Consider the following 11,997-nt stretch of genomic DNA (forward strand, 5'->3'; position numbering starts at 1 on the left):
CCCCCCTCTCTCTCTCTCTCTCTCTGCCTCATGTGGGTTTGATGGGGGTTATAGGGTTGAATGGACTGTTGATACAAGAGGCCCCAAATGACCAGAACAACACAAACATGTAAGCAGACCGGACGGTGACATGAACAGCCTGTAAGCATATGAACTGTTAATCAGTCCTGTCAGCTGTCTCAAATACCCCCTGGCCAGGAGCAGAGAGAGTGACAAGGACATAGAAAGTGAAAAAGACCAGTTAGGGACTCTATTTTTAGCGCATTCTTTGGCATGTGACAGATTCGCCCAGGAGACACATCGCATTCTCCAAGTCTTTGTCTGTTGTCCCGCACCGTCTGTGCGTGCGTGCGTGTGTGTGTGTGTGTGAGATGTACACTGTATCAGACCTGGCCAGCAAGCCGGTGGCCTGCGTCTGCGTCAACCACACACTGAGCCTGTTGTCATGTTTTTCTAAGGAAGCTGAGAGCTGCTGACAAGCACTGCAGGGAAACTGAGAGAGGAGGAGGGGGGGGGGGACAAAGGGAGGAGGAATTCTGTGACGTCGCAGTTTGTCCCACTGAGTAAATGTGTCCACGTCCACGTCACGTGACCCCAAACACACTGGGGGGGGGCGGAGGGTGCCCTTTTGTGAACACACACACAAATTGGATACCCCCCCACACACACACACATGCTTACGTATGTTACAGTGTCATTAAATCTCACACCATCTCAGTAATCCGGCAATTAAACCCCCACTGCCGAATCTGACAGGGCCTAGTCTGTCTCTGGACACACTGACGCACGTCTGGCCTCTCAATCACTGGCCTTCCATTAGACCCAGTGACCATTATACACCCTATCATAAATCAACATATGATAACAATGGCACCGGATTACAGCCTATCGCTCGTGCTGTTGTGTTCGCTCTGCGAGAGTGTTAGTGTAATTGTGCATTTCCTGTTCGTCAATTAGCTGCATGGGAGCCTTGTGTACATTTCATCATATCCGAGGGCTGACGCAGTCTACAAGGGAAATTTAATATCATGTCCCATCAGTATTTATCACTGTGTGAGCTGAGCTATATTTATGAGTTTTCCGAGTGCTGGGATATTGTTTACAATAGAAATGCGAAGGAAAACAAATGAGATCTTCCAGGATAACTTATGCTATGACACAGCAGGAAGACTGAATGCGCGAAAGCAAACAAAAGACCGCTAACTGCCATTCTTCTGTTGACTGATGCAACGATGTGTGAAAGTTTGGTGCGGTGCCACGTAAAATGCCTCGCATGCTACTGGGGAGATAAAAATACATTTACTGACACTGTTTACTTAAACTATGACCAAAGTGCCTCCTAATAGCCCTCCTCCTCCTCCTCTGCTGCGTCTGGACAGCGTGGAAGGCCGTCCTGTACAAAGTGTTTGTGTGCATTCTTCCTATCACCTCAAACATTCCCCGTCTTTGAGTAACGATAATGGCCAGCGCGTCTTTCATCTGAGGAGCGCTCTGACCTCCCTGCCGTTCCCTCGCGCCCGTCCGGAGCTGCTCTGTCTAGCGTGTGTTGTTGATAAAGGTTCAAACACGCTTAACGTGCCTCTTTGTTCGCTGCTGTAACTACCTATCGTTTTCAGAAAGTGAGTCAGGGCCGCAGTATGCCAGTTATTTCTTTCTTCTTTCTTTCTTTCTTTCTTTCTTCTTTCTTCTTTCTTTCTTCTTTCTTTCTTTCTTTCTTTCTTTCTTCTTTCATTTCTTTTACTTTATTCGTGCATGGACTACAAGTACTAAAGCCGAAGTGCAGAGTAGTAAAATATAAATACAATAGCTGCTTAAGAGGGAGGATCCTGGTAGTATTTCTTGAAGAGGTGCGTTTTCAGCCTGTGGCAAAGGATGGGCAGCAACTCTGCTGTCTTGACGTCAGTGGGTAGTTTATTCCACCACTGCGGGGCCAGGACAGAAAAGAGCCGTGACCGTGTTGATTGACCGCAGGGGCCTCAGAGTGACAGGCCAGTCAATTGCCCCGAGGTAGCAGAGCGTAGTGGTGGGGAGGGGGTGTAGGGTTTGACCATGGCCTGGAGGGAGGAGGGAGCTGTTCCTTTCATTGTCCTGTAGGCTAGCGCCAGAGTTTTAAACTGGACGTGAGCTGCTACAGGGAGCCAGTGTAGAGAACGGAGAAGGGAGGTTGTGTGGGAGAACTTGGGGTGGTTGAACACCAGGCGAGCAGCAGATTTATGGACAAGTTCCAGGGGTTTAATGGCTGATGCCGGGGCCCCAGCAAGGAGGGACTTGCATTTGTCCATTCGGGAGATGACAAGAGCCTGAATGAGGAAAGGCAAATCCTCCTGATGTTCTAGAGCTCTGGCAGGGAAGAATCTGAAAGTATGTAACGGATGTGATACCGTCAAGCCGGAAAGTATGCTCACCCTTTTCACCTTCTCCACATTTCTTTACGCTACAGACTTCTACTACTTCTACTTCTACAATAGATTGAGTTCGATTTTTGTCTCAAAATTCTGCACAAAATTGCCCACAATGACAAAGTGAAAACAGGTTTCTAGACATTTGTGCTTATTTATTAAAATTCAAAATGTTAAATATAATATGTACACAAGTGTGCACATCCTTTGATATGACATCCAAAAGTGAGCAGAGGTGCATTTTATTTCCACTGATACTGCTTGAGATGTTTCTACAACTCAATTGGAGTCCACCTGTGGCAAATTCAATTGATTGGACATGATTGGGGATTGCCAAAACCTGCCTATATAAGGTCCCACAGTTGACAGTGCACGTCAGAGCAAACTCCCAGCCATGGGTGAAAGAAATTATCTGGCATAGATCTGGAGAAGGGTGCATTAACATTTCTGCAGCTTTACAGATCTCAAAGAGCACAATGGCCACCATCATTCGTAAATGGAAGAAGTTTGGAACCACCAAGCACTATCTTCCTAGACCTGACCGCCTGGCCAAACTGAGCAATCGGGGAAGACCGCCTTGGCCAGGGAGGTGAGCAGGAACCCGAGGGCCTATCTGACAGAGGTCCAGCGTATCCTTGTGGAGATGGGAGAACCTTTCAGAAGATCAACCATCTAGGCAGTACTCCACCAATCAGGCCTTTATGGTAGACTGACGAGACGGAACCCACTCCTTAGTAAAAGGAACATGACAGCCTGATTGGAGTTTGCCAAAAGGCGCCTAGAGGACTCTCAAATCATGAGAATCAAGATTCTCTGGTCTGACGAAATCAAAATGGAACTTTTTGGCCTGAATACCAAGCGTGAAGTTTGGAGGAAACCAGGCACCGCTCATCACCGAGCTAATACCATCAGTGAAGCATGGTGGTGGAAGCATCTTGATGTTGGGATGTTTTTCAGCAGCGGGAACGGGGCCACTAGTCCTGATAGACGGAAAGATGAATGCAGCCAAGTACACCAAGACCTTGGAGAAAACCTGCTTCAGCGCGCTCTGGACCTCAAACTGGGGCGAAGATTTACAACGTCAACATGACAACAACCCGAAGCACACAGCCAAGAGCACAAAGGAGTGGCCCAGACAGAGTCCAGACCTGAATCCAATTGAACATCTGTGGAAAGTGCTGAAAATGGCTGTGTAGCGATGCTTTCCATCCAATATGATGGAGCTTGCAAGGATATATGCCAAGAGGAATGGGCAAAAATCTCCAGCAACAAGTGTGCCAAGCTCATAGCTGCTTTCCAAAGACACCTTGAAGCTGTAATCGCTGCCAAAGGTGCATCAACCAAGTATTAGGCTACGGGTGTGTATAGATATGTAACCCTAAATAACCTATATTTGTCAATAAATAAAATTGCATATTTTCAAAAAACCTGTTTTCACTTCGTCATTATTGGCTATTGTATGTAGATGATTGAGGCAAAAATTAACTCTATTGTAGAATAAGAATATTGTACAAATCTATTGTAGAATAAGTCTGTAAGGTAATAAAACATGGAGAAGGTGAAAGTGGTGTGCAGACTTTGTGGTTTGACTGTACAGTAGGTGCCAAGAACGACAGTTGGCCATCCAGGGTCACCCAGATTCCTTGCAGTCCGAGTCAGCGTTACCACTGTGTCTTCAATGGTGATGGCCAGGTCCCGGTGCAGGCAACCCTTCCCCGGGAGGAACAGCAGCTCAGTCTTGTCCAGGTTGAGCTTGAGGTTGTGTATCCTCACCAGTTCGAGATGTCAGCCAAACACCCAGCTATGCATGCCTCCACTTGTGAGGGGGAAATGACAGGACAAGCTGGGTGTCATCGGCATAGCAGTGATAGGAGAAGCCATGAGAATGAATGACAGAACCCAGAGATGTAGTGTAAAGTGGAAAAAGAAGAGGACCCAGGACAGACCCTTGCGGAACTCCCGTAGTCAGACCATGTGGTTCCGAGTCCAACATGGACCCTTGCAATGTCACCTGGTAGGAACGACCCGTGAGGTAGGAAGGAAACAGGCAGAGTGCAGAGCCTGTGACGGGTCCAATATAAATTTAAAGACTGAACATAATTGGACCCTAAAGAGGGAACTTAATTGGACCCAAAGTCGAACCTTGAGGAACTTTTAAGTTCAAATAAACAGATTTAACACTTTCTTCGAGCACACACTACTGTAAGGTCTGTCTGATCTGATATTAACCAGCTACAGTTTGGTCTAAACCAATGGATGACAGGCCATGTGTCATGAACTGTGCCAAAGGCTTTAGCGAGGTCAAGAAAGTGGGCAGCAGATGTGGTGCTAAAATATGATTGGTATTTAAAAATGTTCCAGAAATCCCCGCAATTAAAATATAGATTTACAGGTTGCCAGCTGCTTTTTTTTTTTTTTTTTTTATCAACTTAAGGTTGTGCAATGAAGGACCTGGATGCTATTTGTTCATTGTCAAATATCTGTAATGATGCCAGTAACAGTGAGTTCCTCGAGGTAAAGCCGCAGTGGAGTTTCCACGTTTCAGGGTATTTAGTCTTCCAGAGACTAGATGGAGTTCCTACAGAGTTAGAGATCTTCTTTAGATAAAAGTCAGATTCTGTTTTTTTAATCGCCATAGTACAGTTGTTTCTCAATTGCTTGAGAAGCTGCCAATCAGTTACTTGGTTTGTTAGTCTTCGCAGACACAGCCCAGACCTGATTTCTCTGCCTAAGGAGTTCTGATGTAGTTCTAAGGAGTTCTGATGTAGCTCTAAGGAGTTCTGATGTAGTTCTAACGAGTTCTGGTGCAGTTCTTTGGAGTTCTGATGTAGTTCTAAGGAGTTCTGGTGTAGTTCTAAGGAGTTCTGATGTAGCTCTAAGGAGTTCTGATGTAGTTCTAACGAGTTCTGATGCAGTTCATTGGAGTTCTGATGTAGTTCTAAGGAGTTCTGATGTAGCTCTAAGGAGTTCTGATGTAGTTCTAACGAGTTCTGATGCAGTTCTTTCTAGTTCTGATGTAGTTCTTTGGAGTTCTGATGTAGTTCTAAGTAGTTCTGGTGTAGTTCTAAGGAGTTCTGATGTAGTTCTAACAAGTTCTGATGCAGTTCATTGGAGTTCTGATGTAGTTCTAAGGAGTTCTGATGTAGCTCTAAGGAGTTCTGATGTAGTTCTAAGGAGTTCTGATGCAGTTCTTTCTAGTTCTGATGTAGTTCTAAGGAGTTCTGATGTAGTTCTTTGGAGTTCTGATGTAGTTCTAAGGAGTTCTGATGTAGTTCTTTGGAGTTCTGATGTAGCTCTAAGGAGTTCTGATGTAGTTCTAAGGAGTTCTGATGCAGTTCATTGGAGTTCTGATGTAGTTCTAAGGAGTTCTGATGTAGTTCTTTGGAGTTCCAATGTAGTTCTAAGGAGTTCTGATGTAGGTCTTTGGAGTTCTGATGTAGTTCTAAGGAGTTCTGATGTAGTTCTTTGGAGTTCTGATGTAGTTCTAAGGAGTTCTTCTGTAGTTCTTTGGAGTTCTGATGTAGTTCTAAGGAGTTCTTCTCTAGTTCTTTGGAGTTCTGATGTAGTTCTAAGGAGTTCTGATGTAGTTATTTTGAGTTCTGATGTAGTTCTAAGGAGTTCTGATGTAGTTCTGATGGATTTCTAAGGGGTTCTGATGTAGTTCTTTTGGGTTCTGATGTAGTTTTTTGGAGTTCTGATGTAGTTCTTTGGAGTTCTGATGTTGTTCTTTGGAGTTCTGATGTTGTTCTTTGGAGTACCATGGGTCAGAACGATCCCACTCTATGACATCAGAGGATTCAATAGAAGCGTTTTAATCCTTCTATTGGAGTGCAGAATGTTTACACGCCCTTTGACATCCCCGGCGCTCCTAATTAACCCAAGCTGCTCTGTGAGAAGGGTGTCTCACGTCTCATTTTATCAATATCACTCAGTGACTCAGGGCTCAGAAATGAAAGGTATCCATTACAGTCTATATATGGGGTCCAAGTTTACATACATGGCCGTGTCATGCCCGCCCACCTCGTCTGTCGGTCCCTCTCCTCATTCTGTTTCCTCCTCCTCTCGTCGTCCATTCATCACTCTCGACCGTCCCCTTCGGAAGGTCAGTGTCGGTGTGAGCGCGGTGTCGGGTAGCGCTGGCCCTCAGAGGCTGCCCTGTGCTAACGACGCCCACGCATCTGGTCCGGACCCCTCGCAGTGCCAGGAAGAATGGCGGGAATGTCAGGAATGCTGGCGTTAGACACTGGAGGGAATTTCCCCCCCAGATTAGAAAAGACAGCAGCAGGCACACCGACAATCACTGGGGAGAGAGCAGGGAGGATGGGGATGAAACTGGACAGAGAGAGAGAGAGAGGTGAGCCAGAGAAAGAGAAAGTGCAGGGGGGCAATTCCCGAGGGAAAAATACGGGATTCGGGACAATGAGTGTGATGGGACAGGATGGAGGGGTGTCATAGCGAAAAACAAACACCCTTAATCTGTTTGGTTTTGACATCGAGGAGGAAAAGGAAGAGACGAACGCCTCAGGGGCTGATTATCGGTCGGTGAGTCGACGGGTTTGATTGGCAGCACCCCTATGTGACTCAGCAGGCCTGACTCCTCAACCGTCTACCTCCACTTGCCCCTCCCGCCCCCCCGGTCACCCATACACCCTGGGACCACTGTCGCCCCCCCCTGACATCCAGTCTGACCTCGGATCAGCGTCTGGGAGCTCGCGGTCTCCTCGCCCCCTTTGCCTGCATGCCTCCACAGATCTGGGAGCAGTAGGTAATGGTTCTAAGCAGCCAAGTGGGGGTGGGGGGTGGGGGTTGGATTACACCTCCCCTAAAGTAGTTCCCTCTCTTTCTCCTCTATTACCTCAGGACTGAGGCTTCTTCATCGAGTGAGCAAGCGCATACTTCACACTCACATTTGAGGCCTCAACCAGTCTGTTACAACAGAAGAGAGACAGGGAGGGGGGGGTGTGGGGGGGGCAGGAACTTCCATCTATGATCTCTATATATGGTATGTGTTTGTAGGTTGAATATGAAAGAGCAGGTTCGCCCTGGGGGACATAATAGGAGATTATCTGCTGGCTCACGGTATGCGTAGTAACTGAGCTGGTAAGTGAATGTGTGTGTGTGTGTGTGTCATTTGTCTGGAGCCGGACCAGCTTTCCCTGCACTCAGGCCTTAATCATAAAGCAGCTACGGCGGGATGAAATATTTCCCCGATAAAACTCCCTAATGTGTCTTATCTTGTAAAAGAATGAACGATGCCCCCAGGAGAGCGAGCGAGAGAGAGAGAGAGAGAGAGAGAGAGAGAACAATTAAAGAGAGAGAGAGAGAGAGAGAGAATTAAGGCGTTTCAAGTCAGAGCCCACATTCATGCGAAACGCATTCATCTTAAAACAGCTGACAGTAGGGAGATGGGTATGTGTGTGTGCGTGTGTGTGTGTGTGTGTGTGTGTGAGTTTTCATACCCGGAGGCAAAGCTAGGTGAAGTACAGCGCAGGGGGAGGAGGCGGTACGGTAATGGCCGTGCCACTCCTGAACTCTGGTTTTCTAACTCCATTAAGCAGTACCCCTGGAGAGCTTTGAACACTGACGCAGCTGGGGTGGTGCTCCGGCCAGGAGGGAGGAGGGGGGAGGAGGGAGGGGGGGGGGAGGGGGGTGGGGGGGGTGGGGGGAGGAGGAGGAGGGAGGAGGAGGGGTTGTTTTTGTGTTTGTGTGTTTTCCTTCACTACCGCGCCTGGTGAGGCCTGCTGCTCCACGCACCCCCTGAGCGGGGGGGGGGGGGGGGGGGGGGGGGTGCAGCAGGGGTTCACTCAGGGGTACGACAGGACCCCCCAGGGGTGAACGGGAGGACACCCCCTCTCCCCCCCAGGAGGGATGCGATGGAGGTGCGGTTGACTCACAGAGCCACCCCTTTCCACCAATGTGCCGAATCAGTGGAAGCCAGGAACCCAGAGAGTATCCCTGACACTAATATGGAAAAAAGCCTGTTTGGAGCGAATATGAGGGCAAATATTATTCTTCCTGAGCGTAACCACGGCGAGCACCTCTGACCTGGCAGTGAAAGTACTAAAACAAAAAGCCCAAAGACTTTTTCTGCTCCATCAAAGGAGAGCTACATAAAATAAACAGGGCCATCAGATTACTGCACTGGACGCAGGGGCCGCGTTACCCTCCACGCTGGCCGCCCCTGCCCCCCCCCCTCGCCCCCCCGCCACCCTGCCCCATGGCTCTATGGGAGTTAAGTGTGGGGTCCGCTCAGTCAACACCATGACGCAAAATGGAACAAGCCTCCGACAGAAGCTCCGGGGCCTGACGGAATAAGGGCCCTACCCACAGGCCCCGAGTCCAGGAGGGAGAGGGAGAGATGGGGAGAGAGAGAGAGAGTAGGGGGGGGTGAGAGAGAGAGAGAGAGATGGAGTGGAGGGGGGGGGGGCAGGGAGTAAGAAGGAAAAGAGAGGAGTGGTGTAGCAGACATTTTGGAAACAAAAAAAAAGACCACGAAGCCCATGTTGACCGTGCTGACCCACAGACGCACGCACACACACACACACACACAGCGGGCCAGAGGCAGGACAGACGTCCGACAGACAGGAGGGCGGGGCGGGGAGGCAGGCGGAGCTGCCAGGGAGACGCGGAGGCTTAGCTGCCTGGCCGGTCTAACAGTGGGCAGCCTCAGCCCGCCGGCGCTGACCTCACAGGAGCTCTTTATAAGCCTCCAAGTAAGTGTGTGTGTGTGTGTGTGTGCACGTGTGTGTGTGTGTGCAATCTCATGCGTGCTTGTGTGTGTGTGTGTGTGTGTGCGTGTGCAAGTGTGTGTTTGTGTGTGTGTGTGTGCGCACGTGTGCATGTGTGCATGGGTGTGTGTGTGTGTTTGTGTGCATGGGTGTGTGTGTGTGTGTGTTTGTGTGCATGGGTGTGTGTGTGTGCGCACGTGTGCACGTGTGTGTGTGTTTGTGTGTGTGTGTGTGTTTGTGTGTGTGTGTGTGTTTGTGTGTGTGTGTGTGTTTGTGTGTGTGTGTTTGTGTGGATGACGTAACATATTGGCCAAAGGAGAAAGCAGATTTGTCCCTGGAGGCTCTGGGTTTCTCTCCTGGCCCAGCATTCAACTCATAGAGATTCCCATCCTCCCCCCTGTTCTCCTAACCCCCCCCCCCCCCCACCCTGTTCTCCTACCATCCCCCCCCCCCCACCCTGTTCTCCCAGCCCCCTCCCCCCTGTTCTCCTACCATCCCCCCCCCCCCCACCCTGTTCTCCTAACCCCCCCCACCCTGTTTTCCCAGCCCCCTCCCCCCTGTTCTCCTACCACCCCCCCCCCCACCCCCCTGTTCTCCTACCCCCCCCCACCCTGTTCTCCCAGCCCCCTCCCCCCCTGTTCTCCTACCCCCCCCCCCCCCACCCTGTTCTCCCAGCCCCCTCCCCCCTGTTCTCCTACCCCCCCCCACCCCCACCCTGTTCTCCCAGCCCCCTCCCCCCTGTTCTCCTACCCCCCGCCCCCCACCCCATCCACAGTCCTTGTCTAACCCACAGTCCCTGGTCTGTCTGGATCCTCACAAGAGCCCCCCCAGACACCCCTAATCCACTCCCCACCAGAATCTAACCTCCTCCAGATTCCAACACCCCCCCGGTCAGTCTGAGCGCGCTCAGATCCCACCCTCCCAGAGCCTGGTCCAGTCAAAGAGAGACTGACTGGATATACTGTTTACCAGTGGAGTGAGACAAAACAAAACATATCTGTTATCAGGCGAACAGGGACTCCCTCCCAAAAGCCCTTCACACTTTCCCCTCGCCCCCCCCCCCCCCCCCCCCTCCCCTGCCTCAGACCTCAGACTCTCCACTCGCTCAGTCAGTAATCTCATTCTCCATTTCCTCTGACGTTCAGTCCAGTCCCTCCTCCTCCTTCCGGCCCGGTGATGGCTCGTGACGCAGCGAGGTTCAGGTAGAACGTCCGCAGGGTAACCGGAGCACGCCGTGGCGGTTCCCAGCGACGGAGATGTGGGGAGGTGATAGCGTGAGAGGAACCATTATACGCTCCAGTTCCGGAAATCCACTCACCGGTGTCGGTGTGGCGACCGACTGGGCCTAGAGTAGTAGTACCAGTAGCATGACAGTACGCCCTGCCTAGTATTATACTCTCTCTCTCTCTCTCTCTCTCTCTCTCTATTTCTGTCTCCTTCTCTCTCTCTCTCTCTCTCTATTTCTGTCTCTCTCTCCTTTCTTTTCTCCTCTGACTCAGCTGTTTTGTAGGAAACCCCGGCTCTTTGAAGAAGGGAAGAATCTTTCATTAGTCGACAGAAGGGAGAGAGAAGGAAGTAGGGAGATGATAGGGGGAGAATACTGGTCCATTGTCCTCACCCCCCACCCCCCCCTCTCTCTCTCCTCTGTCCACCAATGATGATTGTGCTGAGCTAATTACAGAGACGCTCCAACAGGTGTGGAACTCTGCACCTGGGGAGACGAGTGTGTGTGTGAGGGAGAGAGAGAGAGAGAGAGAGAGAGAGAGAGTCCAAGTGTATATCTAAAAAGTGTGATGAATGTGTGGTGGATACTAATGTGCGTCATAATGCTCTTCCACCCCATGTGTGTGTCATAGAGCCCTTTACAGACAGGGGTCAAAAAGGTTAACTGTTAGCTCCATATATATTATTATTATTATATTACTAAATCAGCAGACTGTACACTCAATCCATGTGTTTTCAGTCATCCCGGCAGTGCATCTGTGTTAAATTACTGGAAAGTTGAAATCAGCACAAAAACACACACCATCACTCATACACCACACTGAATCTCAATTGAGAGGCTGTGACTGATCACGCAGTCACTGAATTGATGACTCCGACCGCAGGGGGGCCTCTTCTGATTATTCACTATCTATAAGCGACTACAGGCCAATAACATCGCGTGCTTTCTCTTTGATAACTGAGTAGGGGGAGTATTAGGAGACGTATTCAGAACCGGAGACGATGATGTAAGCCGGGTCACTCATGGGTCTGTTTTTGTGCTTCTTACCGTAATAAAGTTCAGTAGCTGACCGGAACAGAGGAAGAGATTTGGTTAACAGCCAAAAAAATAAGGGCAAAACAAACGTAAGATTCTAGAGAAAAGTGGTGTCGTGGGAATCGAAGGATGCTCAAATGGCGAGACAACTACGTGCTTTAAGCCCACACGTCTCCTCCTGGCTGCACTGTGACCTGGCTATTAGAAAGTTTGTTGATTTAGAAATTTGGCTGGCTAGACAATGACAACTAGTGGCTGGTTACAGTAACACGTTAAAGACCGCGTCACTCAAACAGATGTTACTCACACCACTATGACATCACCCGTCTGTTGCCTATCCACGAAAACCGCGCACTAATTTCAGCCAAACGCTACTGGTCATTTTATGAGCACAATAGGATATGCCGCATTAATTAAACTAGAAACGAGCTGATTAGGCGGCTTGAGCATGTGTCACCGGTGTATTGAAAGGAAATGAAAAACCACCAAGCAAAGAAACACATTGTGACCTCTGTGACAGTCCCCCTTGGCAAAGAGTGTGTTTGATCATCACATTATCTTGCCAATTTGCCTATTTGTTGCCTACTGTAACAGTCAATGGGAAATGAAT

The sequence above is a fragment of the Borostomias antarcticus genome (genome assembly GCF_949987555.1).
Source record: "Borostomias antarcticus genome assembly, chromosome: 10".
Lineage (NCBI taxonomy): Eukaryota > Metazoa > Chordata > Actinopteri > Stomiiformes > Stomiidae > Borostomias > Borostomias antarcticus.